The following is a 25,135-nucleotide window of genomic DNA, read 5'->3' as shown; positions in this document are numbered from 1 at the left end:
TTGTTTTTGGGGGGCATAATTTGGTTTATTGTTTTTTTGGTGGGCATAATTTGGTTTATTGTTTTTTTGGTGGGCATAATTTGGTTTATTGTTTTTTTGGTGGGCATAATATGGTTTATTGTTTTTGGGGGGCATAATTTGGTTTATTGTTTTTTTGGTGGGCATAATTTGGTTTATTGTTTTTGGGGAGCATAATTTGGTTTATTGTTTTTTTGGTGGGCATAATTTGGCTTATTGTTTTTGGGGGGGGCATAATTTGGTTTATTGGTTTTTTGGTGGGCATAATTTGATTTATTGGTTTTTGGGGGCATAATTTGGTTTATTGTTTTTTTGGTGGGCATAATTTGGTTTATTGTTTTTTTGGTGGGCATAATTTGGTTTATTGTTTTTTGGGGGCATAATTTGGTTTATTGTTTTTTTGGTGGGCATAATGTGGTTTGTTTTTGGTGGGCATAATTTGATTTATTGTTTTTGGGGGGCATAATTTGGTTTATTGTTTTTTTGGTGGGCATAATTTGGTTTATTGTTTTTTTGGTGGGCATAATTTGGTGTATTGTTTTTTTTCATGGGCATAATTTGGTTTATTGTTTTTGGGGAGCATAATTTGGTTTATTGTTTTTTTGGTGGGCATAATTTCGTTTATTGTTTTTTTGGTGGGCATAATATGGTTTATTGTTTTTGGGGGGCATAATTTGGTTTATTGTTTTTTGGGTGGGCATAATTTGGTTTATTGTTTTTTTTCATGGGCATAATTTGGTTTATTGTTTTTGGGGAGCATAATTTGGTTTATTGTTTTTTTGGTGGGCATAATTTAGTTTATTGTTTTTTTGGTGGGCATAATATGGTTTATTGTTTTTGGGGGGCATAATTTGGTTTATTGTTTTTTTGGTGGGCATAATTTGGTTTATTGTTTTTTTGGTGGGCATAATTTGGTTTATTGTTTTTTTTCATGGGCATAATTTGGTTTATTGTTTTTGGGGAGCATAATTTGGTTTATTGTTTTTTGGTGGGCATAATTTAGTTTATTGTTTTTTTGGTGGGCATAATATGGTTTATTGTTTTTGGGGGGCATAATTTGGTTTATTGTTTTTTTGGTGGGCATAATTTGGTTGATTGTTTTTTTGGTGGGCATAATTTGGTTTATTCTTTTTGGGGAGCATAATTTAGTTTCTTGTTTTTTTGGTGGGCATAATTTGGTTTATTGTTTTTTTGGTGGGCATAATATGGTTTATTGTTTTTGGGGGGCATAATTTGGTTTATTGTTTTTTTGGTGGGCATAATTTGGTTTATTGTTTTTTTGGTGGGCATAATTTGGTTTATTGTTTTTTTGGTGGGCATAATATGGTTTATTGTTTTTGGGGGGCATAATTTGGTTTATTGTTTTTTTGGTGGGCATAATTTGGTTTATTGTTTTTTTGGTGGGCATAATTTGGTTTATTGTTTTTGGGGAGCATAATTTGGTTTATTGTTTTTTTGGTGGGCATAATTTGGCTTATTGTTTTTGGGGGGACATAATTTGGTTTATTGGTTTTTTGGTGGGCATAATTTGATTTATTGTTTTTTGGGGGCATAATTTGGTTTATTGTTTTTTTGGTGGGCATAATTTGGTTTATTGTTTTTTTGGTGGGCATAATTTGGTTTATTGTTTTTTGGGGGCATAATTTGGTTTATTGTTTTTTTGGTGGGCATAATTTGGTTTATTGTTTTTGGGGGAAAATAATTTTGTTCATTGATTTTGGGGGACATAATTTGGTGTTTATGTATGTCATTTGTTAAACTTTTAAACACCTCCAATATTTTGAGTAAGCGTAATCTGTTACGATTATCTGTGAAGTTAACTCATCTGATTACCATTACTCTACATTAAAATGGTCTGTTCAAGAAATGCCACAAAATGGCGCAGCCCAAGAACACACTCCCATGCCAGTGATATCAAACTAGATCAGCTATCATATTCATTGGCTTAGACACACGTTTCTCATTGTTGAATTAAATGAAGTGGAATCCATTGAGTACTATAAATCCATATTATGCCCTCATTAATATTCATTCATTTATCATCTTTATATCTGATGATTAATCAATGTCATTGTCCAAAGCAATAGAAGAATATTCATCTGCCGTTTTCTTTTGTGGGAAAACATTTTCGTTATCGCTTTTGTGAAACGGTCATTTCTTTTTCCTCAGACCCCAGGAAAATAAATAATACATTTCCTTTTTTTAGCTCACCTGGACTTTAGTCCGGTGAGCTTATGCGATCGAGCAGTGTCCTTCGGTTAGTGAGTGAGTGAGTGTGAGCGAGTCTGTAAACACTTCAGTCATTATCGTTTGAACTAAACACACGATTTTGATGAAACTTGGCCAGAAGCTTCATATCTGATGCCTAATGACGGTGTATTGACCGCATCAACATCTGCGCTCATTAAGGGGAACTACAGGGGGTGTTTTTGACCCCCCAAAATAGGTATTTGCTCTCTTCTCTGAAACTACGCACATAATTTCAATGAAACCTGATCACAACCCTCATCGCCCATGATGTACCAAACCTTGTTCACGATATTAAAAATATCAGTGTCTGAGGGGCTCTGTGGGGGGGGGGGGGGGGATTGAGTGACCGTTGATCCTGATCCAGGTGAGCTTCAGAACCCTCAGTCCTATTTTTTTAGGATACAGAGTCAAGGCTCATGAGCTAGTGTACTGGACGGATCAGAAGGTAACAGAACAAAAGGAACAGTAAAGAGAGGGGGGGAGGTGGGGGCACGAACAGTGGAGTTGAAGGACAAAATATAGGGAAACTTGGACAAACAATGGGAATGGGGTAAGGAGAGGATTCATTTGGGTAAACAAGATGGATACAGAAAGAAACTCTCAGGAAGGAAAACTGGAAATTTGGAAGGAGGAGGATTTGGGTGAGATGAGGGTAAGGGGAATTATGGTGGTAGAAAAGATCGAGGTTTTTTGATTTGGGATTACATGAGATGGTGGTGAACAACTGTCTGGAAGACCTGGAGGGAGGAGTGGGATTGAAGAGAGTGAGGGAGTTTGTTCCAGAGGTGGGAGAAAAGAGGAATTAAAGAGCGAAGGTGAATAGAGAGTCTTGATTTTGGCAGTTTCAGGAGAAGAGGAGGCCATATGTGGGAAAATTACACACCCAGAACAGGAATCAAACCCAGGTCCTCTGGTGAACCATACCAGTGCTCTGTCAACCTCTTTCTGTCACTGCTTCCAGGGCACTCACTGCCAACCATAGGAGCACCAAAGGCCTCTTTCTCAGGTCTTTTGCACTCTGAAGCAGGGTCTCCTCAAGGATTTGCCTGTATTTGGTTCCATTCATTGTTCCCTCTAGCTTTACAAGTCTACTAGTCCCCACTGCTGAAAAGCATTCCCATAGCATGATGCTGCCACCACCATGGTGGAGATGATGTTGGATGGGTGATGAGCTGTGCTTGGTTTCCACCAGACATAGCACTTTGCATTCAGGCCAGAGTTCCATTTTTCTCATCAGACCACAAAATATTTTGCATCATGTTCTCAGAGTCTTTCATGTGCTCTTTTGCAAATTCTAGGCATGCTGTCATGTGCCTTTTTCTCAGGAGAGGCCTCTGTTTGACCACTCTCCCATAAAGCTGAGATATGTGAAGTGCTGCAGAGATTGTTGTCCTTCCGGCAGGTTCTCCCATCTCAGCCAAGGAACACTGTAGTTCTGGCAGAGTGGTCATTGGGTTATTGGTCACATCCCTGACCAAGTTCCTTCTTGCCAGGTTTCTTAGTCTGGTCGGACGGCCAGCTGTATGAAGAGTCTGGGTAGTTCCATATTATTTCCATAACCTAATTGTGGAGCTCACTTTGCTCTTGGGTGCTTTCGACACTCCATAAATTGTTTTATACCGTTCCTCAGATCGATGCCTCCTCAATTATATCTCTGAGTTCTACGGACAGTTCCTTGGACCTCAAGGTAGAGTTTCTGCTATGACCTGCACTCTCAACTGAAGGTGTTTTTCTTTCATGTCCAATCAATTGAATTGGCCGCAGGTGGACTATAATCAAGTTGTAGAAACATCTCAAGGATGATCAAAGGCAATTGGATGCACCTGAGCTCAATTTGGAGTGCCATAGCAAAGGTTGAATACCTGTTGACTCAAGATATTTCAGCTTTTCATTTTTTATTATTTTGTAAAATTTTAGATAAATAAAATCCACTTTGATATTATTTGGTATTATGTGTAGATCAGTGATAAAAAATAATCTCAATTTAATCCATTTTAAATTCAGGCTGTAACACAACAAAATGTGAAAAAAGTCAAGGGGTGTGAATACTTTCTGAAGGTTCTGTATCGGACGATACTGTTCACATATTAGGAATACACTTATATCTTGTAGAAGTGATTATTTCATTAGCATAACTCTTCAATACGACTGCTACACTGAACTATAACCAATAATGATGTTCTCACGGAGCAAATGCGTCCCATAGCCAATTCTCACAGGACATGCGGAGAAGACCGCACTGAAAATTTGTGGTTGATGAGATGCTATTTTTCTTGACAGTTGCCGTCCCAGATGGTATTTCCACCAAATTACCTCCTAACACGTTTTTGCTCTGCGGATGGGAGGCGAAAAATGGCAAAAGCGTAGGAAGCCTTTAAAATGAAGCTCCGAGGCTAATGCATATATACTGGGCTCCGAGCTTCAGGCTCTAAGATGTAATAAGTACCTGTTTCCACGTGGTACAAAATGGTAAATGTCAGTTTAACATTTCTAGTAAAAAAAATTCATACTTCCGAATTGGTATTAAAAGCCACACTAATGAAATGTTACAGTTTCGTCATTATTAGTATAGTTTTTAATGAAGGGCTGCCAGAAGGAATGTCTGGAGATATGCACACTCTGGAGGTAGGCTCTGAGCTTTCTAGTCTGGGTTTGAATCCCGACCCATGCCTAAACTATCATCATGGTGTTTCACAAGGCTAGGTGTCACTGTGTTCACCATCCACTTGAAGGATATGAAGATGGAGGTGCCATCTGCCAACATTTGGTCGTTGGTCGACATGGAAGATCCCACAATGTCTTTCATAATGAGTAGATGAGTTATTGCCAGCACCTTGAACAGATATAGATCCATCACTAAACTGCAGGTAGCAAGTCATCTGGTCTTCTTGGAGATCCCTTGTCGCCATTTTACACTTTTTACTATTTCAGAGTGTGGTGAATTTGGGTGGCAGCTCCTACACTCTAAACAAATTCACGTATGCAGGTTGTTTGGGTGTCTCGTGTGACAGCCATCTTTGGCTACCAAGGTTCCTCACGATGACAAAAAGAAACGCCAAATAACACAAGTTAAACAACAAAAATAATAGTGTGTGTATGTGTGTACATGTATGCGTATGTGTGTATGTTTGTGTTTGTGTGTGTATATTCGTGTTTTTTTGTGTTTGTATTTGTGTATGTATGTGTGTGTGTGTATGTATGTGTGTGTGTGTATGTTTATGTGTTTGTGAATGTGTGTGTGTGTGTGTGTGTGTGTGTGCGTGCGTGCGTGCGTGTGTGTGTGTGTGTGTGTGTGTGTGTGTGTGTGTGTGTGTGTGTGTGTGTGTGTGTGGTTGATGCTATAACGTGGTATGTCCCATACCAAATCTACTTGCATATTGTTTGATGGCCAAATGACTTCAGGTTGTCAACTACAAGTGTGAGACAAACGTTTTTTTGCTTTTCCTCGAGGTTTCAAAAAGTGAAAAGACTTTTACTCCTCGAGAATTAGAAATCTCATTCACCGCTGGGAAAGATTTGAGATCTGCTGGAAGTGTACGAAAAAGTTTTAACTGTGCAGACTTTGCTGGTGCACCACAATTCATTACTTTGCTCAGGTTGGCCTGAAAAGTCCATTGACCTCGTACATGTCTGGATTCACGTGACCCAAAAGGCACGTGCAGTGAAAATTGTATCCATCGTTCATTCCGAACTCTGGGATCTAACACACTTCACATGGGGAATTGTAGTGAGTGCCTGTGAAACAGTCTTGTCTGTTAACGCCATGGCCACATGGACCAATGTTTCCATTAAGGGACTTTTAGAATATCCTTGAAAGGTCAATGCTGCTGATGATCCCCACCGGGAGAGTACATTTACATCACATTCCATTCACAGGCATGATCCAGCGGAGCAAACCGAATTACAAAAATGTTCAACAACGCAAGAGAAACACCTCTTTCCCAGGAACGGTGTGCCCTATGTTTATTAATCCTCCCCCTATAGGATAAGATAGGGCGAGGCTTATAGCTGCTGTAGGGTTTGTTTCTCCAATTAGTGCCCCAGTTTTAATGGTACCCCAGAGTTTCTTCGACCCGTAGGAGTAATAAACCACCAGGTTGAATTCTTTTTGTTCGTTCGTTTGTTTTTTCTTCCTTATTTTTTCTGCCAATACTGTATCTCGGAGCCGGCTGGGACTTTTCAAATGAAATTTTGCATCAACAATGTGAATAACAAGTATGAAATTTTGCATCAATAATGTGAATAACAAGTATGAAATTTTGCATCAATAATGTGAATAACAAGTATGAAATTTTGCATCAATAATGTGAATAACAAGTATGAAATTTTGCATCAATAATGTGAATAACAAGTATGAAATTTTGCATCAATAGTGTGAATAACAAGTATGAAATTTTGCATCAATAATGTGAATAACAAGTATGAAATTTTGCATCAATAATGTGAATAACAAGTATGAAATTTTGCATCAATAATGTGAATAACAAGTATGAAATTTTGCATCAATAGTGTGAATAACAAGTATGAAATTTTGCATCAATAATGTGAATAACAAGTATGAAATTTTGCATCAATAATGAGAACAACAAGTATGACATTTTGCATCAATAATGTGAATAACAAGTATGAAATTTTGCATCAATAATGTGAATAACAAGTATGAAATTTTGCATCAATAATGTGAATAACAAGTATGAAATTTTGCATCAATAATGTGAATAACAAGTATGAAATTTTGCATCAATAATGAGAACAACAAGTATGACATTTTGCATCAATAATGTGAATAACAAGTTTGAAATTTTGCACCAATAATGTGAATAACAAGTATGAAATTTTGCATCAATAATGTGAATAACAAGTATGAAATTTGGCATCAATAATGTGAATAACAAGTATGACATTTTGCATCAATAATGTGAATAACAAGTATGAAATTTTGCATCAATAATGTGAATAACAAGTATGAAATTTTGCATCAATAATGTGAATAACAAGTATGAAATTTTGCATCAATAATGTGAATAACAAGTATGAAATTTTGCATCAATAATGTGAATAACAAGTATGAAATTTTGCATCAATAGTGTGAATAACAAGTATGACATTTTGCATCAATAATGTGAATAACAAGTATGAAATTTTGCATCAAAAATGTGAATAACAAGTATGAAATTTTGCATCAATAATGTGAATAACAAGTATGAAATTTTGCATCAATAGTGTGAATAACAAGTATGACATTTTGCATCAATAATGTGAATAACAAGTATGAAATTTTGCATCAAAAATGTGAATAACAAGTATGAAATTTTGCATCAATAATGTGAATAACAAGTATGAAATTTTGCATCAATAATGTGAATAACAAGTATGAAATTTTGCATCAATAATGTTAATAACAAGTGTGAAGATTTGCATCAATAATGTGAATAACAAGTATTAAATTTTGTATCAATAATGTGAATAACAAGTATGAAATTTTGCATCAATAATGTGAATAACAAGTATGAAATTTTTCATCAATAATGTGAATAACAAGTATGAAATTTTGCATCAATAATGTGAATAACAAGTATGAAATTTTGCATCAATAATGTGTACAACAAGTATGAAATTTTGCATCAATAATGTGAATAACAAGTATGAAATTTTGCATCAATAATGTGAATAACAAGTATGAAATTTTGCATCAATAATGTGAATAACAAGTATGAAATTTTGCATCAATAATGTGAATAACAAGTATGAAATTTTGCATCAATAATGAGAACAACAAGTATGACATTTTGCATCAATAATGTGAATAACAAGTATGAAATTTTGCATCAATAATGTGAATAACAAGTATGAAATTTTGCATCAATAATGTGAATAACAAGTATGAAATTTTGCATCAATAATGTGAATAACAAGTATGAAATTTTGCATCAATAATGAGAACAACAAGTATGACATTTTGCATCAATAATGTGAATAACAAGTTTGAAATTTTGCACCAATAATGTGAATAACAAGTATGAAATTTTGCATCAATAATGTGAATAACAAGTATGAAATTTGGCATCAATAATGTGAATAACAAGTATGACATTTTGCATCAATAATGTGAATAACAAGTATGAAATTTTGCATCAATAATGTGAATAACAAGTATGAAATTTTGCATCAATAATGTGAATAACAAGTATGAAATTTTGCATCAATAATGTGAATAACAAGTATGAAATTTTGCATCAATAATGTGAATAACAAGTATGAAATTTTGCATCAATAGTGTGAATAACAAGTATGACATTTTGCATCAATAATGTGAATAACAAGTATGAAATTTTGCATCAAAAATGTGAATAACAAGTATGAAATTTTGCATCAATAATGTGAATAACAAGTATGAAATTTTGCATCAATAGTGTGAATAACAAGTATGACATTTTGCATCAATAATGTGAATAACAAGTATGAAATTTTGCATCAAAAATGTGAATAACAAGTATGAAATTTTGCATCAATAATGTGAATAACAAGTATGAAATTTTGCATCAATAATGTGAATAACAAGTATGAAATTTTGCATCAATAATGTTAATAACAAGTATGAAGATTTGCATCAATAATGTGAATAACAAGTATTAAATTTTGTATCAATAATGTGAATAACAAGTATGAAATTTTGCATCAATATAATGTGAATAACAAGTATGAAATTTTTCATCAATAATGTGAATAACAAGTATGAAATTTTGCATCAATAATGTGAATAACAAGTATGAAATTTTGCATCAATAATGTGAACAACAAGTATGAAATTTTGCATCAATAATGTGAATAACAAGTATGAAATTTTGCATCAATAATGTGAATAACAAGTATGAAATTTTGCATCAATAATGTGAATAACAAGTATGAAATTTTGCATCAATAATGTGAATAACAAGTATGAAATTTTGCATCAATAATGTGAATAACAAGTATGAAATTTTGCATCAATAATGTGAATAACAAGTATGAAATTTTGCATCAATAATGTGAATAACAAGTATGAAATTTTGCATCAATAATGTGAATAACAAGTATGAAATTTTGCATCAATAATGTGAATAACAAGTATGAAATTTTGCATCAATAATGTGAATAACAAGTATGAACTTTTGCATCAATAATGTGAATAACAAGTATGAAATTTTGCATCAATAATGTGAATAACGTATGAAATTTTGCATCAATAATGTGAACAACAAGTATGACATTTTTCATCAATAATGTGAACAACAAGTATGAAATTTTGCATCAATAATGTGAATAACAAGTATGAAATATTCCATCAATAATGTGAATAACAAGTATGAAATTTTGCATCAATAATGTGAATAGCAAGTATGAAATTTTGCATCAATAATGAGAATAACAAGTATGAAATTTTGCATCAATAATGTGAAAAACAAGTATGAAATTTTGCATCAATAATGTGAATAACAAGTATGAAATTTTGCATCAATAATGTGAATAACAAGTATGAAATTTTGCATCAATAATGTGAATAACAAGTGTGAAATTTTGCATCAATAATGTGAATAACAAGTATGAAATTTTGCATCAATAATGTGAATAACAAGTATGAAATTTTGCATCAATAATGTGAATAACAAGTATGAAATTTTGCATCAATAATGTGAATAACAAGTTTGAAATTTTGCATCAATAATGTGAATAACAAGTATGAAATTTTGCATCAATAATGTGAATAACAAGTATGAAATTTTGCATCAATAATGTGAATAACAAGTATGAAATTTTGCATCAATAATGTGAATAACAAGTATGAAATTTTGCATCAATAATGAGAATAACAAGTATGAAATTTTGCATCAATAATGTGAATAACAAGTATGAAATTTTGCATCAATAATGTGAATAACAAGTATGAAATTTTGCATCAATAATGTGAATAACAAGTATGAAATTTTGCATCAATAATGTGAATAACAAGTATGAAATTTTGCATCAATAATGTGAATAACAAGTATGAAATTTTGCATCAATAATGTGAATAACAAGTATGAAATTTTGCATCAATAATGTGAATAACAAGTATGAAATTTTGCATCAATAGTGTGAATAACAAGTATGACATTTTGCATCAATAATGTGAATAACAAGTATGAAATTTTGCATCAAAAATGTGAATAACAAGTATGAAATTTTGCATCAATAATGTGAATAACAAGTATGAAATTTTGCATCAATAATGTGAATAACAAGTATGAAGCTTTGCATCAATAATGTGAATAACAAGTATTAAATTTTGTATCAATAATGTGAATAACAAGTATGAAATTTTGCATCAATAATGTGAATAACAAGTATGAAATTTTTCATCAATAATGTGAATAACAAGTATGAAATTTTGCATCAATAATGTGAATAACAAGTATGAAATTTTGCATCAATAATGTGAATAACAAGTATGAAATTTTGCATCAATAATGTGAATAACAAGTAGGAAATTTTGCATCAATAATGTGAATAACAAGTATGAAATTTTGCATCAATAATGAGAATAACAAGTATGAAATTTTGCATCAATAATGTGAATAACAAGCATGAAATTTTGCATCAATAATGTGAATAACAAGTATGAAGATTTGCATCAATAATGTGAATAACAAGTATGAAATTTTGCATCAATAATGTGAATAACAAGTATGAAATTTTGCATCAATAATGTGAATAACAAGTATGAAATTTTGCATCAATAATGTGAATAACAAGTATGAAATTTTGCATCAATAATGTGAATAACAAGTATGAAATTTTGCATCAATAATGTGAATAACAAGTATGAAATTTTTCATCAATAATGTGAATAACAAGTATGAAATTTTGCATCAATAATGTGAATAACAAGTATGAAATTTTGCATCAATAATGTGAATAACAAGTATGAAATTTTGCATCAATAATGTGAATAACAAGAATGAAATTTTGCATCAATAATGTGAATAACAAGAACGAAATTTTGCATCAATAATGTGAACAACAAGTATGAAATTTTGCATCAATAATGTGAATAACAAGTATGAAATTTTGCATCAATAATGTGAATAACAAGTATGAAATTTTGCATCAATAATGTGAATATTTCGCGAGGGAGATCTCGCGAGATCACGGCGAGGTCACGTCTTTTCGAAGCTGCTCCATGCGCTCACGCTTTCGAAGCTAAGTGATATTTCTCAATTGTGTTTTTGTCGAGACTGTATCTATCTTTCGGTGTATGTACCTATAGCGTATCTTTTGGAAAATTTTCGGTGCTAATTTTTCGTACATGTATACACAATCGTCGATTAATGGTATCGAGTATTCTGCGGCCTAGTACTCGTAGGCTTAGACTACCGTACCGTCTCCGACCTTGTGGTTTGTTTTTCTCTCAGCGATTCGTCGAATGCGCTGAAATTATTTTCGTTCACTGTTTCATCCCAGTCGTTCACCCCGAACCTCCTTGTTTAATATCTGTACTCACAAAAAAAAAAAAAAAAACCCCCCAAAAAAATATTTCCTTCCCAGGTCTTATTCGTTTATTTGTTGTTCTTTTTGTTCGTTCGTTCTTCGTTCGCGATCACGCGGTTAGAAATGTATAATCTCTCCCCTGAACAACTATTTTCTCTCATATATTATAACACCCTTTTCTTCTTTTCCTACAAAGGATGCTTTCGTCTTGCTCACCAAATCTATTCATTCCAAAATATATATATAATACCATCTCTTACAGTTCCTCCTTTCTACATTCCATAAACTATCCAGAACTCCATCCCTCCTCCAGTGTCCTCAAACGTATTTTTGACTCGAAGGTCTCAAACTCATTTTGCAAAAAATGTTCGTTTCCCATGAATCGTACACTTTTCAAAATCCAATCTCACCCCTCCCCTCCAAATCCTCCCCATCACCCATCCCTTTCAAATCTCCCCCCTTGCCCCTTCCCTCCCCTCACTCCTAAACTCCTCCCACACCCCTCCCCTCCGAGACTCTCCCTCGCTCCTCCCCTCCTAGACTCCCCTCTCACCCCTCCTCCTCAAAGCATCCTCCCTGCTTCTTCCTCCTTCCAACTTTCACCTTCATCTCCCCAAACCTTCTGCCTTGCTCTTCCCCCTCCTCAAATAACACCTCACTGTGCCTCACCCAATCTCCATCAAACCTTTTGTCCGCCCCATTCTTCCCTTTCTCCAAGCTATTCTGAAATCTCTGACACACCTTCAACAGCTCTCCCTACCTCTTCCTCCTCTTCCACATCCTACCCTACCCCTCCCCCCCCCCCTGTTCTGGACCCGATGCTCCCCCTTCCTCTTCATTAACGGTATGGACCTCAAACATCCGGGGCCTTCGCTCAAACTTGACTGACCTCTCCATACAGGTTGCTTCTGACAAACCAGATGTGATCTGCTTAACAGAAACTTTCCTCCTTCATGATGTCTCTGATGCCTTGGTATCTCTCCCAGGTTACTCCCTCCTCCGGTATGATAGACCTGAGCCTCGTCCTGGAGGTGGGGTTGCTATCTTTATAAAAAACTCTCTTCCTCACTCGCCCTCCACTGCCCTCTCTCCACCTCAACCCCAGGAATACCTTTGGCTACGGCTTCCCCTTCGCTCCCACCTTTTGTTCATATGTGTGTTGTACCGTCCACCAATCAGCGATGACTCCATCTACATCTCACTGTCTGATAATATGGACCAACTTCTATCTACCCATCCCAACTCTCTCTTCCTCATATGTGGTGATTTCAATTGTCACCATGCCAGTTGGCTGGGTGTGGGTACCTCTCTCACCAGCCATGGCTCTTCAGCAAAGGACTTCTGCGACTCACTGGGACTGACACAATCTGTCAATTTCCCGACCCGGATCTCAGTCAACGGAGCATCTTCTCTTCTGGATTTGGTTATGACAAACTTCCCTGAAAATGTCTGCTGCTCTTCTTCTGCTCCAATCGGCTCATCTGATCATGTGCTTGTCAAAGTGGACATCTCTCTGACCATTCTCAGAGAGCCTCCTCAGCGTCGACGAGTCTGGCATTTCACTCAGGCCAACTGGCACGGTCTTCAAGCAGCCATCAATCATCTGGACTGGTCTCCCATCTCTACCGCCTCTGACATCAACTCATCCTGGGAATTCTTTCAAAGTAAATTGCTCTCTCTCATGCACAGATTTATACCATCTCGTCTTCAGTTGTCATACCCTTCCTCCCGTCCATGGTACACGGAATCTTGTGGTGAGGCTGTTGCCCTGAAACAACTTGCTTTCGTCTCCTGGAAAGCAAATCCAACGGAAGGAAATCTCATTTCCTTTCACAAAGCCCGAAACAAGTGTGTGTCCACCCTCAGGAGAGCCAGGAAACAATATCTCACCATTCTCAAGATCGAACTCTCTTATCTGTCTCCCTCTTCCAAATCCTGGTGGCGTCTGGTCAAATCTGTTTCTGGTGTTTGTTCCCCCTCCATCCCCTCCCTCACCTCAAACGGCTTAACGGCTGACTCCGCACGTGAAAAAGCTGAATGCCTCAACTCTGTGTTTGCCTCTAAATCTTGTGTCCCAAACCCATCCCTCTCTGTACCCACCATACCCAGTCGTACCCAGCTGCTCCTGGACTCTGTGTCCTTTCCTCCTGACAAGGTGGAAAAGTTTCTGTCAACCCTCGACTCTGATTCTGCAACTGGTCCTCACGGCATCAGCCCACGGGTCCTAAAATCATGTTCTTCTGCTCTTTCACTCCCTCTTTCTGTTCTCTTCACCCTCTCTTTTGCTCAAGGTCATCTGCCATCTGCTTGGAAATCAGCCAACATCACCGCTTTGCACAAAAAGGTGCAAAAACAGATCCCAGCAACTACAGACCAATCAGCCTTCTCCCAATTATCAGCAAAGTCATGGAATCCATCATTGCTTCAGATATTAAATCTTTCCTCTTCTCCATTGGCTTGATCTCTGATCATCAATTTGGTTTCAGACCTGGTCACTCTACTCTGGACATGCTGCTTCTGCTTTCTCGACAATGGATGGAGGTCCTCAACGCCAAACAGGAAATTAGAGCTGTCTCCCTTGACATTTCACGTGCCTTCGATACGGTCTGGCACCCTGCTCTGCTCTCCAAACTCTCCTCCTTTGGTATCCATGGAAATCTCCACGCATGGCTGGCGGACTTCCTCTCTGGTCGTAGTCAACGTGTGGCCCTGAATGGGTTTCTCTCATCTCCTCTTCCTGTTCAGGCTGGAGTTCCCCAAGGTAGTGTTCTGGGCCCTGTGCTTTTTCTGGTCTTCATCAATGATCTCTCCGACTCTCTTGAAAATCCTCTCTATCTCTTTGCTGACGACTCTACTCTCTGTCGCTCCATTCCTCATCCCTCAGATCGGCAGTCTGCAGCCTCCTCACTCTCTGCAGACCTGGACAAAATCACAGACTGGTCAAACAAGTGGAACATGTCTTTCAATCCTGACAAATCTCACACTCTTACAATGTCTCTCCGAAAGGACCGACTGGACAACCCTCCCATCTACTTTCTCAACAATCCTCTCCAAGAAGTTCTGTCGCTCAAGCTTTTGGGTCTCACTATCTGCCATGATCTTTCTTGGGAAAACCACATTTCCAAGCTGGCCTCCAAAGCCAGTCGCCGACTGGGCATCCTCCGTCGTGCGAAGTCCTTCCTTGGCACACCTGAGCTCCTCACCACATACAAGGCTTTCATCCGCAGCTCAATGGAATACTGTTCCCCCCTCTGGGCTGGTGCTCCTGCCTCACACCTTGCTCGGCTTCACGCTGTTGAGGCCAAAGCTTTCAGAATCATTGGAATCTCCTGCGATGTAGTCAACGCCGAGGGCCTTTCACTCACTCACCGCAGGCAGGTTGGTGGTCTTTCTGTCTTCTACCGACTCCTCTCCGGCCTTGCTCCCCCAGCTCCCTCTGTGCTCTGTCCCCCCAATATTCCTTCAGGTCGCACAAGATCTGCCTGCAACCCTCTTATGGTTAAACTGCCAAAGTCTAGGCTCTCTGCTCACCTTCACTCTTTCATTCCCCTTTTCTCCCGCCTCTGGAACAAACTCCCCCACTCCCTTCAATCCCACTCCTCCCTCCAGGTCTTTAAAACAGCTGTTCACCACCATCTCTTATCGTCCCCCATCGAAAACCTTGATCTTTTCTACCCCCGGTAATTCACCCCAGAGTCCTTGCAGTGTTCATGTTTTAATCCTCTCCCACCTCCCCCCAAGTCCTCCCGATGTCCCTGCTCTCAAATGTTGTGTTTGTTTCCTTCCTCCTCTTCCCCCTCTCTTTTGTGTCCTTCCCCCTCTCCCCATCTTGTCTGCTGCTCCCCTTGTTTTTTTTTGTTTTGTGTGTCGGTTTGTCTTTTTGTGTGATTAATGTTAGCTCTTTCACGAGCCTCGATCTTGTATACAAAAAAAAAAAAAAAAAAAAAAAAAAAAAAAAAAAAAAAAAAAAAAAAAAAAAAAAAAAAAAAAAAAAAAAAAAAAAAAAAAAAAGTATGAAATTTTGCATCAATAATGTGAATAACAAGTATGAAATTTTGCATCAATAGTGTGAATAACAAGTATGACATTTTGCATCAATAATGTGAATAACAAGTACGAAATTTTGCATCAAAAATGTGAATAACAAGTATGAAATTTTGCATCAATAATGTGAATAACAAGTATGAAATTTTGCATCAATAATGTGAATAACAAGTATGAAATTTTGCATCAATAATGTTAATAACAAGTATGAAGATTTGCATCAATAATGTGAATAACAAGTATTAAATTTTGTATCAATAATGTGAATAACAAGTATGAAATTTTGCATCAATAATGTGAATAACAAGTATGAAATTTTTCATCAATAATGTGAATAACAAGTATGAAATTTTGCATCAATAATGTGAATAACAAGTATGAAATTTTGCATCAATAATGTGAATAACAAGTATGAAATTTTGCATCAATAATGTGAATAACAAGTAGGAAATTTTGCATCAATAATGTGAATAACAAGTATGAAATTTTGCATCAATAATGAGAATAACAAGTATGAAATTTTGCATCAATAATGTGAATAACAAGTATGAAATTTTGCATCAATAATGTGAATAACAAGTATGAAGATTTGCATCAATAATGTGAATAACAAGTATGAAATTTTGCATCAATAATGTGAATAACAAGTATGAAATTTTGCATCAATAGTGTGAATAACAAGTATGACATTTTGCATCAATAATGTGAATAACAAGTACGAAATTTTGCATCAAAAATGTGAATAACAAGTATGAAATTTTGCATCAATAATGTGAATAACAAGTATGAAATTTTGCATCAATAATGTGAATAACAAGTATGAAATTTTGCATCAATAATGTTAATAACAAGTATGAAGATTTGCATCAATAATGTGAATAACAAGTATTAAATTTTGTATCAATAATGTGAATAACAAGTATGAAATTTTGCATCAATAATGTGAATAACAAGTATGAAATTTTTCATCAATAATGTGAATAACAAGTATGAAATTTTTCATCAATAATGTGAATAACAAGTATGAAATTTTGCATCAATAATGTGAATAACAAGTATGAAATTTTGCATCAATAATGTGAATAACAAGTATGAAATTTTGCATCAATAATGTTAATAACAAGTATGAAGATTTGCATCAATAATGTGAATAACAAGTATTAAATTTTGTATCAATAATGTGAATAACAAGTATGAAATTTTGCATCAATAATGTGAATAACAAGTATGAAATTTTTCATCAATAATGTGAATAACAAGTATGAAATTTTGCATCAATAATGTGAATAACAAGTATGAAATTTTGCATCAATAATGTGAATAACAAGTATGAAATTTTGCATCAATAATGTGAATAACAAGTAGGAAATTTTGCATCAATAATGTGAATAACAAGTATGAAATTTTGCATCAATAATGAGAATAACAAGTATGAAATTTTGCATCAATAATGTGAATAACAAGTATGAAATTTTGCATCAATAATGTGAATAACAAGTATGAAGATTTGCATCAATAATGTGAATAACAAGTATGAAATTTTGCATCAATAATGTGAATAACAAGTATGAAATTTTGCATCAATAATGTGAATAACAAGTATGAAATTTTGCATCAATAATGTGAATAACAAGTATGAAATTTTGCATCAATAATGTGAATAACAAGTATGAAATTTTGCATCAATAATGTGAATAACAAGTATGAAATTTTGCATCAATAATGTGAATAACAAGTATGAAATTTTGCATCAATAATGTGAATAACAAGTATGAAATTTTGCATCAATAATGTGAATAACAGGTATGAAATTTTTCATCAATAATGTGAATAACAAGTATGAAATTTTGCATCAATAATGTGAATAACAAGTATGAAATTTTGCATCAATAATGTGAATAACAAGTATGAAATTTTGCATCAATAATGTGAATAACAAGTATGAAATTTTGCATCAATAATGTGAACAACAAGTATGAAATTTTGCATCAATAATGTGAATAACAAGTATGAAATTTTGCATCAATAGTGTGAATAACAAGTATGACATTTTGCATCAATAATGTGAATAACAAGTACGAAATTTTGCATCAAAAATGTGAATAACAAGTATGAAATTTTGCATCAATAGTGTGAATAACAAGTATGACATTTTGCATCAATAATGTGAATAACAAGTACGAAATTTTGCATCAAAAATGTGAATAACAAGTATGAAATTTTGCATCAATAATGTGAATAACAAGTATGAAATTTTGCATCAATAATGTGAATAACAAGTATGAAATTTTGCATCAATAATGTTAATAACAAGTATGAAGATTTGCATCAATAATGTGAATAACAAGTATTAAATTTTGTATCAATAATGTGAATAACAAGTATGAAATTTTGCATCAATAATGTGAATAACAAGTATGAAATTTTTCATCAATAATGTGAATAACAAGTATGAAATTTTGCATCAATAATGTGAATAACAAGTATGAAATTTTGCATCAATAATGTGAATAACAAGTATGAAATTTTGCATCAATAATGTGAATAACAAGTAGGAAATTTTGCATCAATAATGTGAATAACAAGTATGAAATTTTGCATCAATAATGAGAATAACAAGTATGAAATTTTGCATCAATAATGTGAATAACAAGTATGAAATTTTGCATCAATAATGTGAATAACAAGTATGAAGATTTGCATCAATAATGTGAATAACAAGTATGAAATTTTGCATCAATAATGTGAATAACAAGTATGAAATTTTGCATCAATAATGTGAATAACAAGTATGAAATTTTGCATCAATAATGTGAATAACAAGTATGAAATTTTGCATCAATAATGTGAATAACAAGTATGAAATTTTGCATCAATAATGTGAATAACAAGTATGAAATTTTGCATCAATAATGTGAATAACAAGTATGAAATTTTGCATCAATAATGTGAATAACAAGTATGAAATTTTGCATCAATAATGTGAATAACAGGTATGAAATTTTTCATCAATAATGTGAATAACAAGTATGAAATTTTGCATCAATAATGTGAATAACAAGTATGAAATTTTGCATCAATAATGTGAATAACAAGTATGAAATTTTGCATCAATAATGTGAATAACAAGTATGAAATTTTGCATCAATAATGTGAACAACAAGTATGAAATTTTGCATCAATAATGTGAATAACAAGTATGAAATTTTGCATCAATAATGTGAATAACAAGTATGAAATTTTGCATCAATAATGTGAATAACAAGTATGAAATTTTGCATCAATAATGTGAATAACAAGTATGAAATTTTGCATCAATAATGTGAATAACAAGTATGAAATTTTGCATCAATAATGTGAATAACAAGTATGAAATTTTGCATCAATAATATGAATAACAAGTATGAAATTTTGCATCAATAATGTGAATAACAAGTATGAAATTTTGCATCAATAATGTGAATAACAAGTATGAAATGTTGCATCAATAATGTGAATAACAAAGTATGAAATTTTGCATCAATAATGTGAATAACAAGTATGAAATTTTGCATCAATAATGTGAATAACAAGTATGAAATTTTGCATCAATAATGTGAATAACAAGTATGAAATTTTGCATCAATAATGAGAATAACAAGTATGAAATTTTGCATCAATAATGTGAATAACAAGTATGAAATTTTGCATCAATAATGTGAATAACAAGTATGAAATTTTGCATCAATAATGTGAATAACAAGTATGAAATTTTGCATCAATAATGTGAATAACAAGTATGAAATTTTGCATCAATAATGTGAATAACAAGTATGAAATTTTTCATCAATAATGTGAATAACAAGTATGAAATTTTGCATCAATAATGTGAATAACAAGTATGAAATTTTGCATCAATAATGTGAATAACAAGTATGAAATTTTGCATCAATAATGTGAATAACAAGTATGAAATTTTGCATCAATAATGTGAATAACAAGTATGAAATTTTGCATCAATAATGTGAATAACAGGTATGAAATTTTTCATCAATAATGTGAATAACAAGTATGAAATTTTGCATCAATAATGTGAATAACAAGTATGAAATTTTGCATCAATAATGTGAATAACAAGTATGAAATTTTGCATCAATAATGTGAATAACAAGTATGAAATTTTGCATCAATAATGTGAACAAGTATGAAATTTTGCATCAATAATGTGAATAACAAGTATGAAATTTTGCATCAATAATGTGAATAACAAGTATGAAATTTTGCATCAATAATGTGAATAACAAGTATGAAATTTTGCATCAATAATGTGAATAACAAGTATGAAATTTTGCATCAATAATGTGAATAACAAGTATGAAATTTTGCATCAATAATGTGAATAACAAGTATGAAATTTTTCATCAATAATGTGAATAACAAGTATGAAATTTTGCATCAATAATGTGAATAACAAGTATGAAATTTTGCATCAATAATGTGAATAACAAGTATGAAATGTTGCATCAATAATGTGAATAACAAAGTATGAAATTTTGCATCAATAATGTGAATAACAAGTATGAAATTTTGCATCAATAATGTGAATAACAAGTATGAAATTTTGCATCAATAATGTGAATAACAAGTATGAAATTTTGCATCAATAATGAGAATAACAAGTATGAAATTTTGCATCAATAATGTGAATAACAAGTATGAAATTTTGCATCAATAATGTGAATAACAAGTATGAAATTTTGCATCAATAATGTGAATAACAAGTATGAAATTTTGCATCAATAATGTGAATAACAAGTATGAAATTTTGCATCAATAATGTGAATAACAAGTATGAAATTTTTCATCAATAATGTGAATAACAAGTATGAAATTTTGCATCAATAATGTGAATAACAAGTATGAAATTTTGCATCAATAATGTGAATAACAAGTATGAAATTTTGCATCAATAATGTGAATAACAAGTAGGAAATTTTGCATCAATAATGTGAATAACAAGTATGAAATTTTGCATCAATAATGTGATTAACAAGTATGAAATTTTGCATCAATAATGTGAATAACAAGTATGAAATTTTGCATCAATAATGTGAATAACAAGTATGAAATTTTGCATCAATAATGTGAATAACAAGTATGAAATTTTGCATCAATAATGTGAATAACAAGTATGAAATTTTGCATCAATAATGTGAATAACAAGTATGAAATTTTGCATCAATAATGTGAATAACAAGTATGAAATTTTGCATCAATAATGTGAATAACAAGTATGAAATTTTGCATCAATAATGTGAATAACAAGTATGAAATTTTGCATCAATAATGTGAATAACAAGTATGAAATTTTGCATCAATAGTGTGAATAACAAGTATGACATTTTGCATCAATAATGTGAATAACAAGCATGAAATTTTGCATCAAAAATGTGAATAACAAGTATGAAATTTTGCATCAATAATGTGAATAACAAGTATGAAATTTTGCATCAATAATGTGAATAACAAGTATGAAGATTTGCATCAATAATGTGAATAACAAGTATGAAATTTTGCATCAATAATGTGAATAACAAGTATGAAATTTTGCATCAATAATGTGAATAACAAGTATGAAATTTTGCATCAATAATGTGAATAACAAGTATGAAATTTTGCATCAATAGTGTGAATAACAAGTATGACATTTTGCATCAATAATGTGAATAACAAGCATGAAATTTTGCATCAAAAATGTGAATAACAAGTATGAAATTTTGCATCAATAATGTGAATAACAAGTATGAAATTTTGCATCAATAATGTGAATAACAAGTATGAAGATTTGCATCAATAATGTGAATAACAAGTATTAAATTTTGTATCAATAATGTGAATAACAAGTATGAAATTTTGCATCAATAATGTGAATAACAAGTATGAAATTTTTCATCAATAATGTGAATAACAAGTATGAAATTTTGCATCAATAATGTGAATAACAAGTATGAAATTTTGCATCAATAATGTGAATAACAAGTATGAAATTTTGCATCAATAATGTGAATAACAAGTAGGAAATTTTGCAGCAATAATGTGATTAACAAGTATGAAATTTTGCATCAATAATGAGAATAACAAGTATGAAATTTTGCATCAACAATGTGAATAACAAGTATGAAGATTTGCATCAATAAATGTGAATAACAAGTATGAAATTTTGCATCAATAATGTGAATAACAAGTATGAAATTTTGCATCAATAATGTGAATAACAAGTATGAACTTTTGCATCAATACTGTGAATAACAAGTATGAAATTTTGCATCAATAATGTGAACAACAAGTATGAAATTTTTCATCAATAATGTGAATAACAAGTATGAAATTTTGCATCAATAATGTGAATAACAAGAATTAAATTTTGCATCAATAATGTGAATAACAAGTATGAAATTTTGCATCAATAATGTGAATAACAAGAATTAAATTTGGCATCAATAATGTGAATAACAAGTATGAAATTTTGCATCAATAATGTGAATAACAAGTATGAAATTTTGCATCAATAATGTGAATAACAAGTATGAAATTTTTCATCAATAATGTGAATAACAAGTATGAAATTTTGCATCAATAATGTGAATAACAAGTATGAAATTTTGCATCAATAATGTGAATAACAAGTATGAAATTTTGCATCAATAATGTGAATAACAAGTATGAAATTTTGCATCAATAATGTGAATAACAAGTATGAAATTTTGCATCAATAATGTGAATAACAGGTATGAAATTTTTCATCAATAATGTGAATAACAAGTATGAAATTTTGCATCAATAATGTGAATAACAAGTATGAAATTTTGCATCAATAATGTGAATAACAAGTATGAAATTTTGCATCAATAATGTGAACAACAAGTATGAAATTTTTCATCAATAATGTGAATAACAAGTATGAAATTTTGCATCAATAATGTGAATAACAAGAATTAAATTTAGCATCAATAATGTGAATAACAAGTATGAAATTTTGCATCAATAATGTGAATAACAAGAATTAAATTTGGCATCAATAATGTGAATAACAAGTATGAAATTTTGCATCAATAATGTGAATAACAAGTATGAAATTTTGCATCAATAATGTGAATAACAAGTATGAAATTTTTCATCAATAATGTGAATAACAAGTATGAAATTTTGCATCAATAATGTGAATAACAAGTATGAAATTTTGCATCAATAATGTGAATAACAAGTATGAAATTTTGCATCAATAATGTGAATAACAAGTATGAAATTTTGCATCAATAATGTGAATAACAAGTATGAAATTTTGCATCAATAATGTGAATAACAGGTATGAAATTTTTCATCAATAATGTGAATAACAAGTATGAAATTTTGCATCAATAATGTGAATAACAAGTATGAAATTTTGCATCAATAATGTGAATAACAAGTATGAAATTTTGCATCAATAATGTGAATAACAAGTATGAAATTTTGCATCAATAATGTGAACAACAAGTATGAAATTTTGCATCAATAATGTGAATAACAAGTATGAAATTTTGCATCAATAATGTGAATAACAAGTATGAAATTTTGCATCAATAATGTGAATAACAAGTATGAAATTTTGCATCAATAATGTGAATAACAAGTATGAAATTTTGCATCAATAATGTGAATAACAAGTATGAAATTTTGCATCAATAATGTGAATAACAAGTATGAAATTTTTCATCAATAATGTGAATAACAAGTATGAAATTTTGCATCAATAATGTGAATAACAAGTATGAAATTTTGCATCAATAATGTGAATAACAAGTATGAAATGTTGCATCAATAATGTGAATAACAAAGTATGAAATTTTGCATCAATAATGTGAATAACAAGTATGAAATTTTGCATCAATAATGTGAATAACAAGTATGAAATTTTGCATCAATAATGTGAATAACAAGTATGAAATTTTGCATCAATAATGAGAATAACAAGTATGAAATTTTGCATCAATAATGTGAATAACAAGTATGAAATTTTGCATCAATAATGTGAATAACAAGTATGAAATTTTGCATCAATAATGTGAATAACAAGTATGAAATTTTGCATCAATAATGTGAATAACAAGTATGAAATTTTGCATCAATAATGTGAATAACAAGTATGAAATTTTTCATCAATAATGTGAATAACAAGTATGAAATTTTGCATCAATAATGTGAATAACAAGTATGAAATTTTGCATCAATAATGTGAATAACAAGTATGAAATTTTGCATCAATAATGTGAATAACAAGTAGGAAATTTTGCATCAATAATGTGAATAACAAGTATGAAATTTTGCATCAATAATGTGAATAACAAGTATGAAATTTTGCATCAATAATGTGAATAACAAGTATGAAATTTTGCATCAATAATGTGAATAACAAGTATGAAATTTTGCATCAATAATGTGAATAACAAGTATGAAATTTTGCATCAATAATGTGAATAACAAGTATGAAATTTTGCATCAATAATGTGAATAACAAGTATGAAATTTTGCATCAATAATGTGAATAACAAGTATGAAATTTTGCATCAATAATGTGAATAACAAGTATGAAATTTTGCATCAATAGTGTGAATAACAAGTATGACATTTTGCATCAATAATGTGAATAACAAGCATGAAATTTTGCATCAAAAATGTGAATAACAAGTATGAAATTTTGCATCAATAATGTGAATAACAAGTATGAAATTTTGCATCAATAATGTGAATAACAAGTATGAAGATTTGCATCAATAATGTGAATAACAAGTATGAAATTTTGCATCAATAATGTGAATAACAAGTATGAAATTTTGCATCAATAATGTGAATAACAAGTATGAAATTTTGCATCAATAATGTGAATAACAAGTATGAAATTTTGCATCAATAGTGTGAATAACAAGTATGACATTTTGCATCAATAATGTGAATAACAAGCATGAAATTTTGCATCAAAAATGTGAATAACAAGTATGAAATTTTGCATCAATAATGTGAATAACAAGTATGAAATTTTGCATCAATAATGTGAATAACAAGTATGAAGATTTGCATCAATAATGTGAATAACAAGTATTAAATTTTGTATCAATAATGTGAATAACAAGTATGAAATTTTGCATCAATAATGTGAATAACAAGTATGAAATTTTTCATCAATAATGTGAATAACAAGTATGAAATTTTGCATCAATAATGTGAATAACAAGTATGAAATTTTGCATCAATAATGTGAATAACAAGTATGAAATTTTGCATCAATAATGTGAATAAC

The sequence above is a fragment of the Myxine glutinosa genome, chromosome 3, assembly GCF_964187855.1.
Source record: "Myxine glutinosa chromosome 3, kmMyxGlut1.1, whole genome shotgun sequence".
In the NCBI taxonomy this organism is placed as follows: domain Eukaryota; kingdom Metazoa; phylum Chordata; class Myxini; order Myxiniformes; family Myxinidae; genus Myxine; species Myxine glutinosa.
The sequence above is the reverse complement of the archived record's forward strand: the minus strand, read 5'-3'. Positions refer to the sequence as shown.